Source organism: Peromyscus leucopus, chromosome 1 (genome assembly GCF_004664715.2).
Source record: "Peromyscus leucopus breed LL Stock chromosome 1, UCI_PerLeu_2.1, whole genome shotgun sequence".
In the NCBI taxonomy this organism is placed as follows: domain Eukaryota; kingdom Metazoa; phylum Chordata; class Mammalia; order Rodentia; family Cricetidae; genus Peromyscus; species Peromyscus leucopus.
Window position 1 is genome coordinate 9,488,042 of NC_051063.1, and position 8,290 is coordinate 9,496,331.

Sequence of the window (8,290 nt, forward strand, 5' to 3'; positions counted from 1 at the left end):
GCAGGGCCAGGCGGAACTCTGAGTTCAAGGCCAGCCGGTTCCATAGAGCAAGTTCCAGGACAGCCAAGGCTACTCAGAGAAACCCTGTCTTGGAACAAAAAAAAAAAAAAAAAAAAAAAAAAGGGAGATTTGAGCAGCAGTTTTTATGTAACATCTTCAAAAAGAATGGTAATATTTTTAAAAAGAGACAAAATTTTTAAAAAGAAAGACATCAGGTCTCCCTGGTCAGCAACTTGGAAAGAGGCAAGTTGTAGATAAAGACTAATTAGTTAAGTTTACTATTAACAGTTCCTCTGGCATCTTCTCCCCTGCCTGTGAGGGTCTAAAGCTCTATTCTGTGGCTAGCTAGCCTGCATCCTCCCTGGCAGAGATGGGGCAGGATACCTTTGCTCTCTGCAAATCCTGCTTGTAAAAGTGTGGTGATGGCGGGGTTCTCCCGCACCTCTTCTTAATTGCCGCTGGTTCCACAAACTTCCCCTTTGAGGAAGGCCTAGTCTGATGTCCCACATCTCACCCGATAATTTATAACCTAACTCCTTAGGGTAGTTTCATTTGTTTGTTTGTTTGTTTGTTCTTTGTTTGTTTTGACAGTCTCACGTAGCCCAGGCTAGCCTCTGCCTTGAGCTCCTCACCCTTCTGCCTCCACTTCCTCAGTGCTGGGATTCAAGACACAGGTCCCCATGTCCAGTTTTATGTGGTACTTGGTATCAAGCCTGAGGATTCAGGTATGCTAGGCCAGCACTCTGTTGGCTGAACTACATTCCCAGCTTTGAGAGACCTTGTTTTAAAAGCAGGATGCTTCGACACTTGTGGAGTAGGGCCTGAGAGTCTTTATTTCCAACACTAGGTTGCCAGAGCTGGAGCCAATCACCACACTTCAGGAGCCAGGCCCTGAACAACATTGTGATTGTTTTGGTTTGGGGGAATGGGATTTTCCTCTTTCTCAGGACCCATCCCCTCATCAGAGCAGAACCAGAGAGCCTTATACAAGGATCAACTGGTCCCTGCAACTTCCAGTGGCCTACGTTATGCAAACGCCATCCACCTGCTCTTGCTCCTTTTCCTGCCATAACGTTGAATAACTCAAACAACCAAAATGATGGAAAACACCAAGTTTCTGCACCAAAGTAGCCATGATGGGTAAGGTAAGCATCCCTGCTGCTTTTAACAACTCAGTGGCTTCTAAAATAGTGGAGTCTTCTGGAAATTATGGTTTGGGTAAAAAACAAATATCCTTTTGTAATCATCTTTATTTTTTTTAATCTTAGTACCTGTGTTAATCCCACCAATCAAGAATAAGACCACTACCACAGTTTAAAGCCAAATTTGAAGCAAGCTTTAATTAAATACTGGCCAGGTCCTTTTCTGGTTTCCCAGAAAAAAAAAAAAAAAAAAAAAAAAGTGGCCCTGAATCAAGTTTTCTAGCTGCTTATGTATCTCCCATCAGGTCCAGTTAGGGGCAAGCATACATCCTGATGTACCTCTGCCCCACATCCAGTCTGGGGCAAACATACATACTGACATATTCCTGCCTGTGAACCTCCCGCCCACATGAGATCGAGCTTAGATGGGTGCAGATGTGTCAAACAAACTTGTTTAGGGGAGTGAAAGCATGTGGCTTGTTATCTCCCGTAAACAATAGCCTCCAGCATTTCAGAAACTATCTGTCTTTGGGCAAGGGGCTCGCAGATCAGAGGCATTTTTGTTTCATAGGTCTCTGTGGCAAAGTAATTAAAACTTAAAATGTAACTTTGGCTCTCACACCTGCTGGACTGGCAAAATACGTTTTGAGGCTAAAGCTTTCTCACTTCTGTCTCCAGACATTGGTGTATGCTCAAAATACGTTGTATGAAAAGAAAGTTTTAAATACAAGGAAAAAAATAAATGACTTGTGCAAAACTGTATTATTTTGCACGCTGTAATATCCTTCGCAGAGCAGGCTCAGACTTTCTAATGCACTATAAATTGTGATACAAACCTGAAGAAAGCTGGAACAGCCTTTCACTGAGGCACAGGGAGCTTTAGAACAACACTTACTAGCAGCCCATGTGGTTTGCATTTCCTGGCAGAAAAGGCTAAGGCTAGATTAACAGCCAAAAGGCAGTCACACTATTTTCCTTAAAACACATAGCACATGGGGGTAAGGAGGGTGGGGGGAACACTATAAGCCTGCTGGCCCTCCACTCTACATTCCCAGCTCTTTTTGTTCAGAATAACTTAGGAGTAGCCAGCCAGACTTTACACCACCCTCAGTGGAAATGACAGGAACTGACTGGCTCATAACTGATAGGCCAGAAACAGCACAACAAGCATGGGGTTCTTAGAAGGAAGTTCAGGGACACAAAGAAATAGACCATCGCTCCAATGCAAGTGTCTCAGCAAGGTAAAACTTTCCTCTTGATCAAGAGGGCCCGCTCTGAAGAGCAAGCACTTGAAGACAGGAAGCGCACTGCGTTTTTTATTCTAACACAGGTACTGTCTTTTCCCCACTGCTTGGGTCGGACCTGGCTGTCTTCTGAAACTGGTTAGTATTAGAAGACTCAGCACAGAGGAAATGAAGGAGGATGTTGAGGGAGGGTGTCACTGCTTGTGGACATCAATGAGGTCTTTGTGTGAACAAAGATTTCTTTTTTTGGTGGTGGGGGTGTATGTGAATCTTAAAATATTAGATAAAAGTCTTTCAAGGTGGAAGATCAAAAGACTACAAGTTTTATGGTATCTGAGAAAAGATTCATATTTGTATTAATATTTCTTTCTTTCTTTCTTCTTTTTGGTTTTTTTGAGACAGGGCTTCTCTGTGTAGTTTTGGTGATGTCCTGGATCTTGCTCTGTAGACCAGGCTGGCCTCAAATTCACAGAGATCTGCCTGGCTCTGCCTCCCGAATGCTGGGATTAAAGACATGCGCCACTGCTGCCTGGTGGATTAATGTTTCTTAAAGGGAAATCTGGGTTCTCTATAGAAGCCAGACATTTCAAGATCTCTAATTTTCAGAGGTTTCACTGTAGACAGTGTTATGCAAAGTGTAGTTGACTCATACTGACAAATGTGTCCTGGCTCACCTTCATGTTCTTTCCACTGTTATCCCACGTTTCCCTGGACTCTGCATGAACTAGACAACTCAGCGATTATTCTGGGCTCCATATGTTCCTCGGAGGTCACATGGATCTCATCATTAAGGCGCTGCAGGGATTTAAATCTAGTTAAGGATCTAGAAGCAGGGAGGTAGAGTGGGTCTTGAGAATCTGTACTGTACTAAAGACCACCTGCCTCAAGGGGGCTCTTAGCTTTTGAATGAAAAAAAAATAAATAAATAAAAGGAGGACATGACTGCTCCTCAGGTGTTGAGGTTTTTATTATGGATATAAGGGATGAGCATAGGCAGAGGTGTCTGCAATGTTTCAAACTAACACGACCGGCAGACTGGACTGGGCCATGTGAGGAGAGTTGGGAGGGGAGAGGAGAAAGCCAAGAGACCAAGAGACCAAGAGAACCTGTGTAGCCAAAATGGCTGGCTTATACAGGAAGAGAAGCTGGGGGAAGGGAGAGCCCACCCTAACCCTTGTACTTGAGAGTTCAAGGTAGGGGGCAGGGTATGCCAGGTACTGGATGCTGAGAGATTGGTGGACAGCAATGTATATATATATATTAATACCTCCTCAGTTAGCATTTGCCCCTGGTTTAAGATCTAACAACTTTTCCAGGTGAACAGGTTGATCCCACCAGGTAATCACAAGGTGAGAAGTGGCTGCTGGGAAGGACACTGTGTCCCAGCTTCATGTGTCTCCCTAAAGCCCGCCCCACTTACAGGATCCTGTCACCCCGCAGACAGTAAGCTTGCTGTAACAGAAAGTGCTGCTAGTCCGGGCCTTCCGTGTGTGTTGCTGTAGTTCCCTCACAGGATGAGGTCCTACGTTGGACTTTCAGCAGATTCAGCCCTGCAGCTAGGGCAGATGAGGCCCCCTTGGAGCACACTCACTCGCAGGTCACTTACAGGGCACTGAGCTGGGAACTTAAGTCCTGGGTGTGTTCTTTCCTTGCAGCACTGTGTCCAGAACTGTAGGAGCCACTGACTGATGCCACTATACTCGTTAGTTTCAGAAAGTTCAAAAACATCATGTCAGAATGTCTTAGAGGCTGCCTGGGTAGCCAGTTGTTTGAGAATACCCAGTGCACATTCTGCATGGATCTCTCCACAGCCCTTTCCAAAGACCAAAGTCAATGCTCTAGCTGGCTGGAAGCTCCACTGAGAAACTGACTGACTAACAGGACTGGAGTCTCTTGGACAGAACTGCAAAGACCTCTATGTTTCTTTATGCCATGCCTGCTCTCAGGTAGGTTCTCTGAAAGCAGGCACCCCACTACCCCAGTACCCTAGCACCCCAGCACCCCAGCATCCCAGCCAGGAAATAGACTGGTTCTGATAAGCCCAAAAGTTTTGGTCACATCCCTGAACTAGAACCAATCTTCTAAAGGGCTTTACCAGGCCCTCTTGTTCTACCTAAGAATCAAGTTTTACACACACACACACACACATGCATCCAAGCAAAGACAAGGACATACAAAGACAACAGCTGTCTCTATACCTTCCCAAACCCTAAATGTGATGTGATATATCATACAATGGAACATTACTAAGCCACGAAAAGTAAAATACTGATGCATACTCCAATACCAATAAACTGCCAATTCATGACATTAAATGAAAAATCCAAAGTAGACAGATCCAGAAAAAAAAATAGACTAGTGGTTGCCAGCCTGGCAAGATAGAGAGAATAAGGAGTTTTAGTGTGAGGCTTCTCTGGGGGTGATAAAAAGGCTCTAGAATTAGTGTGAATGTACTAGAGGTCACTAGTGTGTACTTTAAAGGGATGAATATTATAGTCTGTGAATTAGAAATTACAGTAATTTTTTTTCAAGGCAACAAATGTGACCTTCTAGACCAGTGGTTCTCAACCTTAGGGTCACAACTCCTTTAGGGGTCGAATAACCCTTTCACAGAGGTCTCATATCAGATATCCTGTGTGTCCGCTATTTACATTATGATTCATAACAGGAGCAAAATTACAGTTATGAAGTAGCAACAAAAGTAATTTTATGGTTTGGAGTCACCACAATGTGAGGAAGTGTATTAGAGGACTACAGCGTTAGGAAGGTTGAGAACCTGGTGTTGAGACCGGATGGAAGCAGGTCTCCAAGGAGTTTGTCTACCAGCTGGGCTCATGGAAGTTCTGGCTCCATGAACGTTCAGTGGCAGGTCACCCCAACTCCTCAAGGTTTGTTCTTTAGCCAGTATTCTGTTGCTCGCCAGTCCTTGGGGAATTTGGAAAGTTCTAGCAGAATTAAGGGAAGGGCAGATAACTTTCTGTAGAATTCAGGGTTCTCAGGTCACAGAGTTGTGAATTGCTAAGAGGAAATAGGAGGCTAACTTCTCAAGGGTGTTCAGCTACAGTTATTTCAGTGTATCTGAGTGTTCATCAAACTGCCAACTGAACTTACTACGACTGCACTCCATGTGTGCATTGTGATAACTATGTGATATTTGCATGGGTATTGTAAGTGGGCTACAGTTGAACTGGAACACACAGGAGGACATACATAGGTCATATACAAATACTAGGTCAGCTTATACAAGACATTTGAGCACTCTGCATATAGGAAGGATTCTAGAACCAATCCTTCTACAGATATTGAGAGAATTGTGCATCCAGCCTTCCATCCCTTCAAGGAATGTCTTCTGGAATATGGAAAGCAGTTGAAAACTCCCAGCTCTTCATTTCTGTGGACTCTGTGAGATCTATCACAATAAACAAAGTCTCGCTAAATCTGACTTTTTTCCTCTGTCATATATGCAGGGTTTGATAGCTAGCTCTGCCTTCTGTTGGCTGTGAAATCATCAGCAAGTCCCTCTGAAGTTCAGTATCCATCCACCAAACAGAGGCAACTATAACAGCTTCCCAAAAGAATCAGACAATGGGACAATCGCACATAAAATGCTGAGCACATTGCTTGGTATACAGCTGGTGCTTCACAACATCTTTTCTTTACCAATTATATCCTAAAAACAATCACAGTGGGTATATGTCTTTCTGGCTGGCAAAACGTTGGTGTGGTACTATAGCAATCACAGACTTTCAATATTTGAAAAATGTAAGACTGAATCAATGTCCCCTTTAACCCACATCTCAGCCCCACAAATCGAAGGTGGACAGTCCATGACAACATGATGAGCAGAAATGACCCCTAATAAAAGACTTTCCATAAAACCCCCATGAACTAAAAATCAGTGTGGCTATGTTCTGCCTTACTTTTTTTCTTTTCATTTTGAAATCCAGTCTCACACAGCCCAGGCTAGCCTCAAACTCACTATGTAGCCAAGGATGACCTTGAATTTATGACCCTTCTTCTCTCTCCAAAATTCTGGGATTAGGGAATGAGCTACCACACCCAGTTTACTTGGTGCAGGAGAGCAAATTCAGGGCTTGGTGGATGTGAGGCAAGTGCTCCCCAACTGAGCTACATCCCAGCCTATGTGTTGCTTTTAAAGAACTACATGTTCCAAATCTTTGCTCTGGGACACCGATGACAAGATGTTTTTTTAATGCAGGCAGATGGATGATCATAACATAGAAAGCATTAAAGCAGAGAGAACAATCAGGCTAGAGGCCAGAAAACAGCCTGGAGTAAAGAATGACAATTCTTATGAAGCATGCTGGTTAGGAGCTGGGACTGTGGGAGCAGATGCCCTGGGTTTGATCAAACTCAGCCAAGTATGATCTTGAGCAGACACTTGACCTCCTCGGGCCTCACTTTCCTCATTTTCATAATGTAGAAAAGTTAGAGTTAATAAATGAGTAATGTTCCGAGCTATGCTTAGATCCCAAGTTCTAATAAACACTGACTGCTACTATATTTATAGCGATTATCATTAATAATTCTTAAGATTTTTCAGCCCTGTTTAACCCTTCTCTTATCTAATGGTCCTCTAACCTATCATGTAAAATGGGAGATGAGGGGGAAAATTATCAAAGAAACGCAAGCGATCCAGGCAAGAATTACTGAAGATGTTTGATTCACAGAACAAGTATGCAACTCTCTTTTTGCTGGTATAAAAAGGGAATTTTGAGGCTCCAAGGCCAGCTCATTATTCCTCAAAGGAAGCAGTCACTGTAATGCTGCACTCTGAACCGTGTGGCTAGTTAGCACCTTCCCTCACCATTGGAGCCATGAAATCTATTACGTTCCCTTCAGAGGGCAGTTTAAGGAGAAATTGATACATTTGTACAGAACATAGTGGCCATGCTGGAAAGATTTTTCCTACATCTACACAATGATGACAAAATTGGACATGACTAAAAGGTTTGGGCAGCCCAGTTCTTGCAACAAAACCTAGTAACAGATGTCATGACACCCTTAAAATGCCTGATGTGTGGCAGGACACCAGTGTTCGCCCTTAAGTCACATTCTTAGGTAGGGGGCCTTGAAGTGTTTCTGATCAGTAATTTAGGTGTTTTAATAGAAGACTCCTTTCTCAAAATCTTATGTGGAACCTAAATATATCAGGAAAATAATTGCTAGGCCACACAGTGTTTAAAAAAAAAAAAGAAAAGAGAAGAAAAGAAAAGATGGTGATTTCATCTACCTGCAGTGATCCCAAAGTATTTCAAAGAAATCTGTACATGCCATGAGGTCATATGAGGCATCCAGATGCCCTGTTCAGCCACAAGCCCAGTCATTAAGTTAGAGATCAGGAAAATCAGGACACTACTTGACGGATGATTCATGAGATTATTATTCTAAGAATGGTTACTCTCTAGCACAGTGGTTTTCAACCTTCATCATGTTGTGAGCCTTTAAGTACAGTTCCTCATGTCATGGTGACCCCAAACATAAAATTATTTTTGTTGCTAATTCAAAACTATAATTTTGCTACTGTTCTGAATTGTCATGTAAATATCTGGTATGCAGGATATCTGATATGTGACCCTTGTGAAAGGGTCATTTGACACACCCCTCCCCCAAAGGAGTCACAACCCACAGGCTGAGTACCACTGGTCTAAAGGGACCTTTTTTAATCATTAGCACATACCAAGTTCTAAACTGCACTAAACTAAAATATTGCTATTTTTTCCTGCTAGTTAGTAAATAGGGGTTCTTGTGGAGTGTCAGCTGAGCTCTAAGTACATTGATGAAACTGCATTTTCTCTCACATTGCAATTGTCATTTAAGTCAGCTGGCCACCTCACATGCTTCTAAGGTCTTTCTCCTCACAGTAGGAAGGAGGGCTGCTCT